This window comes from Prosopis cineraria, unplaced genomic scaffold (assembly GCF_029017545.1).
Source record: "Prosopis cineraria cultivar Desert tree isolate PC_DT_omini unplaced genomic scaffold, ASM2901754v1 PC14, whole genome shotgun sequence".
NCBI classification, from domain to species: Eukaryota; Viridiplantae; Streptophyta; class Magnoliopsida; order Fabales; family Fabaceae; genus Prosopis; species Prosopis cineraria.
In genome coordinates, this window is record NW_026555345.1 from 10245256 (window position 1) to 10257731 (window position 12476).

The window sequence follows — 12476 nt, forward strand, 5'->3', positions numbered from 1 at the left end:
TTTTATAAATTTTTATGAAAATTCTATATATATGAATAATTTAGAAAACATAAACTAATTATATAAATTTTGAATTATAAAAATTATGTAATTATTTCTAAAGTTATGTAATCTTTTTATAAAATATAAAAATTGTTACTTTTTTTTTAAAAGAAAAAATTCAAGAATTTTAACCCTTATAGAGATTAACATATTTAATCAATCAAACTATAAAGGTTTGATTGAAACAAAATAAATTATAAGGATTTAATTCAAAATTAAGAAGTACTAAAAGGACCTGTATATTAATTTCCCAAAATTATTATACAGAGAAAAGAAGGGAAAAAAAAACTCCCACACAGAAAAGAACACAGATAATATAAAAGATGCAAAGATAAAAGAAGAAACAAAACTGGGGGTCCAGGAATCCCACTTTGAGGGAAGAGTTACAGGTATATGAAAGGTAAGTGAAGCCAAGCCAATACCACAAAGAAGGCATAAGATTCAAAGGTTAAAAAACGTGAGAGCAAGATAAAGTAAGTCGAAAAACAACAAAACCCTAAAAGAGTGACAAACTCACAACAGCCTTAAGGGTCACATTCTCTCCCCACTAATTGTTTCCCTCAGATTCCAAGCGTTTCTTCCATCAATATTATTTACCACTTCAAAATAAGGTGAGTTTAAAAATTATCCATGAATCGGTAGTCTCCAGAAGTTGAGGACGGCTAAAAAAAAAAAGGAGAGCTTTTTGTTACATCTAGGGAGCATCTTGGAACAGGGAGAGTATATAGATGGGCCACCTTAATGGTTCCAGAAAGATACGTCTAAGTGAGTACGATTCTATATTTTAACTAAAAAATTTGAGGGATATCACTTGTTGAGCCCGAAAGGGAGAAAAACATAGCTTCTTATCTAAGAGGATATCAATAAGCGAGTGTAACATTGTATTTCTTAAGGCATCGACTTTATAGGTTTTTTCATTTATATATATATCTTTTTTAATTTAATTTTATCTAATGTGAGACTTTTCCTCATATTAAGCCATGTTAACTCACTCTTGATATCCTAATGGAAAACTTTCATTTTTAAGTTGTTATGTTGATGAATTGTTTGTTTAACGGATAGCATTTAATTTTATGGAACATATGATTACTTTGTAAGATTAGATCTTTGTTAGATTAGTTTAGTTAGTTACAAGTTCTTAATACAATTAAAGATGAAAAATTTGTGCAAGGAAGTGACTAATGACTTATAGAATACCCTTTCTTTTTTAAAATTAAAAATTGATTCCCTATCTTTCTCTAGCTCTCCCAATATCTTCCAAAATCAAAAATTGATTTCCCTCTAAATTTTTCATGCTATATTGAAATTATAAATAAGGAATGAAAGTCTATCAATAATCTATCCAAACAATATTAAGATGGAGTGCATATTTCATTAAGTTTGTAGTTTAGCATGTTTGCCCGTGTTTAATTTGATTCCCTGTGAAGAGGGTTAGCATAAATACTTGTGAAGAGCATTTAATAATTAATGGGATGAATCAAAGTTACAACTTACAAGTGTTAGATAATATATGGTGAGACAAAAAGCTTGTCCCTAGCCCCTTGAAGACATACAACTCTATATACACATGGAATGAAACCAAGTAGATGGATTCATTTAATTAGCCATGCTTTTAATTAAGGAACCATCAATTATTACACCACTTCATTGATTTTTGGTTTTTTACAATGTTCACTATAGCCAGATCAGAATCAAGATTGTGGCTATTACCTCATAAAATTTATGAAAGACATCATCACTTATATCTCAAAGATATTCCTTGACAAAATACACATAAACCTTAATTGCCTTAAATTATAAATTATAATAAACTTTAATTAACTAAAAACTTGATTTTGTTATGGTTTTTTGCATACAGTAATTCAAGGATGTCTAATTATGTAAAGTATGTAACGAAGAAGTCCCTAAAAAGTTGGCCATAATATTATTCCAGCAGTTGATAGCATCAATTACTAAGGCCACTTAGTTTAGGAATTTAATACATAACTTTATTGGCCAATTTTGATGTGGGATGCTGAAGTTGAATCCTTTGCATTCATCATATTCACGCACATTGAATAAGGAAGTAGTGTGTGTGTGTCTGAACATCAATGGTAATTATTTGATTTACTGATCAAGAGAGAGAGCACGACCTTACTTGAACAGGATATGTTGTATAGGCTTGTCACACTTTGTCCTTGAGTTTCAAGGAGACAACAGCCACAATTTGGATGATAACCAAAGATCACGTGACTAGAGCATGACTACTGGCCTGTTGCTCCAACCTGTTCGGCCTCAGCTTGGGCGCAATTTGGATGGTCGCTTGATTGTCTTGACAAGTACTCAAGGGGGAGAGTCTTAGGTTGCTTTTAAGCAATACGAGGGTTCAAACTATATAAATTGTTAAAAAAAATCACGTTAGAACAATTATAATTTTTATAAGGATAAGTGTTGCTTTTGTTTTTGAACTTTTCTAAAGTTCGCCAGTACCCTTAACTCAATATTAAGTCATTTCTGTCCTTGAATGTTCAATATACGCTACCTTATCACCTCACATCAATGCATCATAACTTCTGTTTTTTAATGAAGTGAGTCCTACTATTTTTATAATAAAATATTGGATTAAGATTTATTTTTATTTTTAAACTTTTTCTTTAAGGTACTCATAGACTCTAAACAAATACTACTAGAAAAATTGAATTTGGTGAGGGACAAATTCCTCACTAAATTCATAGCTAAAAAAAAGTTTACTAAATTTAATGAGGGACTAAATTTTTAGCGAGAGACTAAATACCTTGCTAATACTATTTAAAATTTAATAATTTAGCGAGGGATAAATATGCCTATATTTAAAAATAATGATACCACATCACTTATTATGTGTGGGTTAACTTATGACATATTACCAACAATCTTGTGTTTCGTCAACCACCATGTTTCCTATCATTTTGTGCTCTATCACCTGTCACATGTGTGACAATTCATGACATATCATTATTTACCTTGGGCTATGTCACTTGCTTCTTATCATGTCATATATTTATTATGTTTATGTCAAAGTTAAGACTTGAACCCTTGGCCTCATACCTTTCAAGCCTTATACTTTCATTCTTTGTTAGTTGAACTGAAAGACACCTGCAGTCATTGTATGAAAAATTAAGTATATATTATTTAACTACAGAAATATATTAAATAATCTATTATAAAAATATGCACATTTATACATATTAAATTTTATTTTCAATTATTAATAAGTTAAAATATTTATATTCTATTTAAATTATTTTTTATATTATATTTTCAATAAAATATTATTTTATTAATGAAAATAAACTTAAAATAAAGAAAATATTAAATATTAAATAATTTTATTATGAATATTTTAGTTAATTTTTAAATTTAATTTTTATTTTTAAATAAAATTAATTAAATATATAATTAAAAGTCATTGCCAAAAGTTAAAACTTTTTTTTTAGTAATTAGCTAGGGATAGAATCCCTCGTTAAATTTATCACTAATTATCTTATTTTAGAAAGAGATTGGTAGTTCTTCGCTATTTTTTTCACCAATTATCTTATTTTAGAGAGAGATTGATAATCTTTTGGTAGTTTCCTCACCAATTTTCTTATTTTAGAGAAGGATTAGTTGCCCCTTGCTATTTTTCTTGTTAATTATTTTATTTTAGAGAGAGATTTATCATCACTTGCTATTTTCCTCACTAATTCTCTTATTTTAAAGAAGGATTGACAGTCTCTCGCTATTTTTCTTATTAATTTTAAGTCAAGCTATGAAGTTAATACCCTTTACTAATTTGATATTTTAGAGAAAAATAAATAATCCCTTATTAATATGCATTTTTCTAATAGTGAAAAAGTTTCGAATGGTAAATTAGAGATTGAAATGACCCAATATCTATTTTAAGATGTTCATAATCCTCGAGCAAAAATTTCAAGGATAAAAGTGACTCTTTTCTTTTTTTTTTATAATTGTATTAATTTATTTTTAACTTTTTTCATTACCCTCTAGATTATGCATTTTACATTCCCTTCGCAACCGGAGGATGCTTTGGATGATTCGGATGTGAGCATTGAAAATAAGATAGCGTGTTCACGTGACACCACTAGGAACAACATCGTCTTGGGGCGCACCATGGAAAAAGCAAAGAACCAAATAAAGCATAATAATCTTTAGCTCTGCATCCATTTGTGCTACGTGTTGACTTCAGATCTACAGGGATCACATGGGGATCCATGGCTAAGTATTATTCACAGCCCAGCTTTAGATATCCGTCCACGTCATCCTCCTACGTGGCATCCCCCGTGTCCATGTTCATGGCTTCCATTCTTTCACGTCAGCACTATGGTGGGTCTAACTCACTCTCTCTCTTACACTTTACCAATTCTCTTATATTTCATTCTTTATATATGTATTTTTATTCCTTCGCCTCCAAATAAACTCTCACACACACTCTCTCTCATTCTCTCTCTCTCTCTCCTCTTCTCTTCACCAAAAACTCTCTCACCATTGAAGCTTTGCTTTGTTCCTTACACACACAGATTATCTGTCTTCTGGTATGTTGGTCTTGCAAGTAAAATATGAATTTTTAAAGTTTAGGTTCTGCTTTTTGGCTTTTTCTTAATTAATTTCGACCAAGCTGGCTTAATTTATAACCAATGAAGCTTCTATATATGTTTCTCTTACATATTTTCTTTGTTGATTTATTATATATGCAGGGAATATAATCACCTGAATGGTTTGAACCAAGAAGCTTTATTTGTTTGATTGTCATCATATAACAACAAGTTCCATTCCAAGTTATTTCTTTGAGGTATGTTATTTGTTTTCCTCGAGTTAAATTGGACTACTCATGTATGAGATCTGTCTTTTCTTTTCACCCATTTGATTCTTCGAAAAGTTAGATGTTAAATATTTCAAGTTTGTGGTTAAGACATAATTTTGTTTTTCAAGTTTTTGCCTTTTGTTTCGCTAACGAGAATAACGTAATGGATTTAAATTCTCTAGAGTTGGGATTGTTGAATTTATGTGAAGTTTCTTTTTTAAGTATTTTCGCTCATCTTATTATTTTTTATAAAATATAAAATATTTTTTCCTTTAAATCCTGTGAAGTTGGGATGGATGAATTTATGTGAAGTTTATTCTAGTATTTTATCTCAATTTATTATTTTTTATAAAATATAAAATATTTTCTTCTTTTTTTTTTAAAAAAAAGAAAACTTTACAGAAATTTACCTATATCAACCTCAAATGATTCAAACCCGATATTAATCCTAATTTTTATTATTAGTGCACAAAGGGAGATGCATATCTTTACATACATATAGATGTATACATACACAACCGTGCATGCATACAAGCATCTATGCATACATATACACATATACATGATCATATTGTTACTTAATTAAGTTTGTTTCGCAATATCTGTATAAACTGACTAATTAGCGACGCAAAGTTAGTTTATTTTTCAGTTTTCAGAATCAATTTTGGTGGTTGTTTTATTTCTAGAGTGTTTTCTTCTTATTGATAATAATCCAAAGATTAATATTTCATATGATGGAGTTTTTGCCATCATTCTGTGCAAAATTTGAGAGAAAATTGAATTCTCACTCTATGAAACACAAATTTTAGTAGATAATATATTTCTAGAGAGCGTCTTATTGACAATGAATCGATACAATAGGTAAGATAAATTTGGTTTAGAGATTTCAAGAATCTCTTTCCCAAATAAATCTCTCATATTAATGAACTAAAATCTTCTTTAAAAAAAAATTAATGAAACAAAATTTGTATAAACTATATCAAAAGAATCATAATAAAATCAAAAGGATGTGGCATAGATGGTAGCAATTTAGGCCCTTTAAACATCATTCCAGTGTTCGATTCCTGAAAGTGTGTATGGAAAAATATCATTTGAGAGAGGACAATGTTAACTCCTTAAATGATGCTTAGATTCTTTAGAGAATTAGTCTCACGGTTGCTAACTGTGAGGACACCTTGAGCAACTAAAAAAGAATCTTAATAAACTCACAAATAAATAAATTAAAAATTAAATTTTTTGTCCCTTAAATTTATCTAAATTATCAATTTGATCTGTAAAATTTAATGTTTATCAATCAAGTTATAAAGTTTCATAACTATACGTAATTAGTCCTTAAGTTTGAAGGAAAAATAACACTATACGTACTAATTCTGTAGGATTATGAAATTTTTAAAGATTTGATTGATAAAAATTAAATTTTAAGGACCAAATCCATAAATGTGAAAAACTTGAGGACCAAAAATTTCATTATACCTAAAATAAAACAAAAACAAATAACCCTAACTACTATGTATAAAGTAACAATGTATATATAACACAAATCACAATTCTTCAAATTTTACTCTTGACAGCCTTTATTAGAATATGTCTACTTCTCTTTTATAAAATCATGTCAATTTTAACATGTGTAGTCTTATATATAATGATGTATTGGATACTTAACAATGCTAACAGATGCATTGTTATTACACAGTACAACCGTAGGTCCTTTTAGAGTAATTCTCAATTCTTGAAGGACCCTCTTAAGTCATATTCAGGGATCGTATAAGGAGGGGATCCCCCACATTACAAACTTTCTTTGTAAAATGTATTAATTTTTAGGGAAAATTAATTTGCAGGTTCTTATAATTTTGAATTAGATGTCTATAGTTTATTTTATTTTAATCAAGCTCTTATAATTTGATTTACTATATATGTTAATCTTTGAAAGTTAACATTAATAATGAATTTTACAAAACAAAAATACTCTTGGAGTTCACAAAAAATTTAATTTAATACTTTTAGCCAAAAATTAAAAAAATTTGATTTAATACACATTTTATTAACTTTTTTATGAAAGTTCTATATGTATTAAAAATATTTAGAAGACAATTGAATTATATACATTCTGAGTTACAAAAAGTATGTAATTAATTCTAAAATTATATAGTCATTTAATATAAAAATGTAATGTCCTTAATCTTTTTAAAGGAAAAATTTAATGATTTAAACCTTCAAGGATTTAAAAATTTAATTGATTAAACTATAAGGGTTCAATTAAAATAAAATAAATTATAGGGACCTAATTTAAAATTGAGTGAAACTATAAGAACATGTAAAAATATTTTTCTATTTTTTATTTATAAAATATGCAAGAACTAATTTTGACTCCCCAATTTGTAATCTTTCAATTTTGGTCCCATGTGTCAGCTTCTAGATCTGTCCCTAGTCATATACTCCCTAAAAATACCTAGCAATGAGGGAGGCTCTCTCTCTCCCTCTCTCTCTCTCTCTCTCTCTCTCTCTATATATATATATATATATATTATACTTTAGGGTATGTAAATAAATTATCTTCTAAACTTTAAGACAAGTAGTACTATAAATTTTGAACTTGTTTATTCTACAAATTATTTTCTCAACTTTTAAAAATTGTGCAATCTATCTCTTGCTATTAACAAAAGTTAATTTTAATTTTTAGTTGACAAGAAAATAACAGAAAAGAACAAAAAATCAAAAAAAACATTTATGCAATTTTTTGGGTCATTATTGTAATTTTTGTCCTTTTTTATAATTTTTGAAGTCATTTTTTGGTTAACTAAAGGTGAAAATTAACTTTTTTTAACAACAAAGACTAGATTGTACTGTTTTTAAAAATTGAGGAAATAATTTGCATAATAAACAAATTCAAGGTCTATGATACTCCTTGTCTTAAGTTTAGGTAATAATTTGCTCATTTACCCTATATTCTAAACTAATTATACTTTTGGTCACCATTGATTCCTTCTGCTTTCTGATCCAAGATTCCATAGGATTCATCCTTTCATGTGGGCCATAGCATTTTGTTATTTGTGCACTACCAATCCATGTGTTCTTCTGTTGCTCATAAATTGTTGACAATAAAGCATATTCCAATAAATGCGTTTATCAACTAGTTAATTTCTTGTACTTTGCAATATCCTCAAACAGGCTATCTTTTCCTAAGTCATAATTTTTTTTTTTGGCCAATCCTAAGTCATAATTTGTACTGCTTTCAGTCCAATATATATATATATATATATAAATAAAACTTCTATCATGTTTTATCAAAATAAAAAAATTAAAAAATTTTATAAACTCTATCTTAAAATTTAATAAATTTTTATCTCTACTGTTTAATAAAGACAAAAAGAATTATTTTTAATAATTTTTTCTAACATATATTAAGGATTAAGAAAAGGATAAAGATAAATATAAAAAATTGTACAATGCCTTATAAATATGATTAAAGTTAATATTCTCTTTCTACCTTATAAATAAGATTTGAAGAGTAGTTTGGATCTACAGGAGCTTCAATTATATGATTTATATCCCAACGAATTAATTAATATTTTGTTTGTGAGACAACAATCATACCTTTCTCGGACTTTGCCACGTCCTTGCCTGAGAAATACCTGAGGCCATCAAGAGTTTTGGTTTTAAAATCCTTATCAAATGATGATTAACCAAGTGTTCAACATAAAACTATCTCCTATGTAAGAATAGACGGATCTGTGATTGCAATGTCATATTTAATTAAAATAAGAAAGAATTACAATCCCGTCTCAAATAAAAAAATTAATTATTTTTTCAATCTATTTATAAATCAAATTTCTATAACTATATGTAACATTTTAATATTTAAAAGTAGATGAGATTCATAAGTAATCAATTTTCTTATCAGAAACTTATATGTAATTCCCCTTAAAATAACCTATGTGCCTCTTGCTTTTGGTCTCTAAGGGAACCCACATTTATGACAGTGGGTGCAAGAAAAAATTAACTCGGATGACTTTAAATAATTCCAGTTTCTCGGCTTAAAAAATTTTAATTGTCCTATGCTTTAAAAAATTTCACTTATCCCATTGGTATAAAATTTTACTTACCCCACTAAAAAAATTATTATCTAAAATTATATGTGTGTGTTTTATAACCATAAATAACAATAGTTTTGAAATAGAAGAAATAATTTATAAGAAAATTTTTTATGAAAAGTTTTATTAAAAAAATTCTCTATCATACAAAAGAGGTGTATAAATTTTATTTAATGAAAATTAAAAAAATATGATTCTGATAGATATAAAAATATATAAAGAGAATCTTTTATGTTATTATAATGTTATGTTTTATGCATGATTTTTTAATATTTAATTTTATTAACATATAACATTAATATAATTTAACAGATATTTAAAATTATTTTTTATAAAACTATTAATATATACTTTAAGTATAAATTATGTCTTGATTGATTTATTTTTTTGGTCTCTCGCGGCTCATGAGATTAATTAGAAAAACAAGTAGTAGAGATTGTAGGAAAATTTTTACATACAAGTCTCGTGGAGTAAACTTTTTTATGATTAAATCCCACAAAATTCAAAAACTATAACCAAATTTTTTGAGACCCGAGTGTAATTTAAAATTAAGGTTAAAATATAATAATGTCCTTATTAAAAATATATTATATCAATCAAATAGTTTACAACCACTTCATCAATAATTTACAACTATTACTTTAACTTTTTATAACTATAACTTTACATATCTAATAGTTAAATTAATAATGTATTATTAAAAAGTTTAACATTAATTGTTTATAGCTACTTCATTATTAATTTACAACTATTATTTCAACTTTTTACAATTATAACTTCATATATCTAATGGTTAAAAGGCTTGAATATTTGATATAAAAAGTTGAAGTTATAATTGTAAAAAATTGGAGTGATAGTTGTAAATTACTGATTATATAGTTATAAATTATTTGATTGATGTAATATATTTTTAATAGGGGTATTATTATATTTACATTATAATTTTAAATTATATTCAAGTCCCAAAAAACTTGGCTATAATTTTTAAATTTTTTAAAATTTATTTATAAATAAATTTATTTTACGAAACTTATACAAGTAAAATATATTATATAAGTAAAATCTCACAGCCCCCAAAAAGAACAAATAAAAAATGCAAATAAAGGAAAAAAAACTTGGTCCAACAATCCCACGTACTTTGAGGATGTTGCATATAAAGCTATAAAAGGTCAAAAAAAAAAAACAATTAATTGTACGTTACAACTTTTCCCTATAAAGTCTCTATCTAAAATTAACCACTTTTAACTAATGATCTTTTAGCCTTATAATATGAGAACTCTCCCATAAGTGAGAGGTCATAAGTTCGATCTCGCTTGTAACCTCCGGGCATTAGCACATGTCCCTTTACTTTAAAAAAGAATTAACCACTTTAAAATAAGGGAAAAAATAGAAAAAGTTAAAGAGAGAATTACACATAATCAATTTCACATGTACAATACATTTAAACTATGTTAGATAGATATTAATACGTGTATTGAATATGATATGCATTTGATACGTTGGTACTTTTACTTTTAAAAATATAGGATACGATATATTTTCAATTTGTGTAAATATAGTTATAACAAAAATCATAAGAACATTAAAAATAAAATTTTAATTTAGAAAATATTCAACCTAACATGCATATATAGTTCTTTATAGTAATACCAAGAAAAACATAATTATTAATTATATTTTTATTCCATCTCTACCTAATTGCCTGCCGTCTAGCCTCTACTAAGAGTTTCATACTTAGGATTTATATGCCAAAAGATTATATTCCTATATTTTTATAATAAAAAAATATTTTTTATCCTTTTATTATATATAAAACTTATTTTTTGCTCAAAAAATATAAAACTTATTTTTTAAGAAAAATATAATATTTAACTTTAAAAGAAATCACATAAACATATTAGAAGCAAACAAATTAATATCGCAATATTTAATGAAATTTAATATTTTAAAAATAGTTTCAAAGTATCAGCGTTAAAATATTAACTCACAATCTAAAAATATTGGATATGTAATAAAAATTAAAAATTTTTAAAATTTAAAAATAACATTTCAATATTTTATGAATTCGTATCAAAGAAATATCGATGAATATTGATATCATAATATCGATTTGAATATGTGAGGTAATTTAAAACATCAGTACTTTATAGCATTTAAATACTATCAAGTTTATTGACAATAAATAAAAATGACAACTAATTTTAGTTGTTATTTTTTTTTTTCAAGTTGTTATTTAAAATTTGTTATGAGCTCTCGAAGAAAAACTTAAGGCGGGAAGACTTCTCATGAGTTAAAACTTACCTATGATAATGAATTGGAAGTCTCCTCAAGTTTGAGGAGAAAACAAGGTGGAGAGCTTTTCATTGAACACCAAGAAGAACAACAAATTTATTAATAAATAGTTCAATATCCAATTTATATTAAAAGAAGCTTGAAAAATAAATCAAATTAGTCATAAATTTGAAATAACATATATTAATATGAATTTATATTTGTGATATTAATATTAAAGTTACATTAAGCCCTATAATTTGAATAGAACTAAGTTAAATCACACACGCATACGTATAAAGTTCTAATAGAGATAAATTTTTCCATACTTAAAATTGAATAAATATTTTAGATAATACATAAACCAATTACTGTTGGTTAGTTGTTTTCCATTATTAAATTCTGTTAAATTTACTTCTCATAATAGCTCAAAAAGATTAAATATATTTTATTTATTTTTTATTAAATTTATAGTATATAGATCAGTTTCATAGTAAAAATTTAAGTTGGAATTAAAAATGCAATTTCCCTACTTTTTAATCAATAATAACTATTCCCAACAATGAGCTGAACAGATGAAAATGAATAATGTGGTAAGAAATAAAGATTGGAGTGGCTGCAAGAGAGAATGACAGTCTAATCCTAAACGGTTATTGAATTAATGATAGTGGGGTTTCGACAAAATTTTCTAAAGAAATGAGTTGTGAATATTAATTTAAATAGTTAAAAATATAAATTTTTGTTACAATCTAGGAGTTACATTTGATACTTATAATATTTATTTACAATTAAAACCCTTGAATTTATAAATATCTAGATTGATATTTTCAATTTTTTTTTCAAAAAATTTTGCTAGGGACCTAATCGTCATTACTTTATTGTTTTGGGACCTAAGTATCATTCTACCATGATTGTAAACCAAAACAAAGCTGAATATATAAAATTATGGTTGGCAACCTTTGAGAATTACTTAGGATAATTATAATTGTTAGTCTTTGAGAATTACTTTGATAGATCTACCAATAATATTAGTCATCAGTGTCACCCTAAAAAAACATATGGTACCACACCATAAACTCTAATGACCGCCTTTGCCTATTGTTGTAGCTATTCTACTTGTTTTGTGCATAACAAACAACTTATATATGCTTAATCATCTCAATTTTTTGGATGGTCTGATCCACCAAGTCCATACCCAATATATTCCTTTCCATTAATTTAGTCCAACAATGCAATAATTGACACTTTCTCCT

At 26.3% G+C, this 12476-nt stretch overlaps 1 protein-coding gene and 1 non-coding gene across 3 annotated transcripts in view; both read left to right on the forward strand.

The window, feature by feature from the left end:
* The first annotated feature begins 2169 nt into the window (after positions 1-2169).
* Positions 2170-2363, forward strand: LOC129294043 (small nucleolar RNA U3). The gene has a single exon (XR_008589285.1). It is a non-coding gene; the product is annotated as a small nucleolar RNA U3 (small nucleolar RNA).
* Positions 2364-4470: 2107 nt separating this feature from the next.
* Positions 4471-12476, forward strand: part of LOC129292673 (two-component response regulator-like APRR7) — a 49355-nt gene continuing 41349 nt past the window's right edge. For both annotated transcript variants that reach the window (XM_054930269.1, XM_054930270.1), the window contains exons 1-2: positions 4471-4592; positions 4755-4849. The gene's annotated coding sequence lies outside the window, so the exon portion shown is untranslated. The remainder of the gene's footprint in view (positions 4593-4754; positions 4850-12476) is intronic.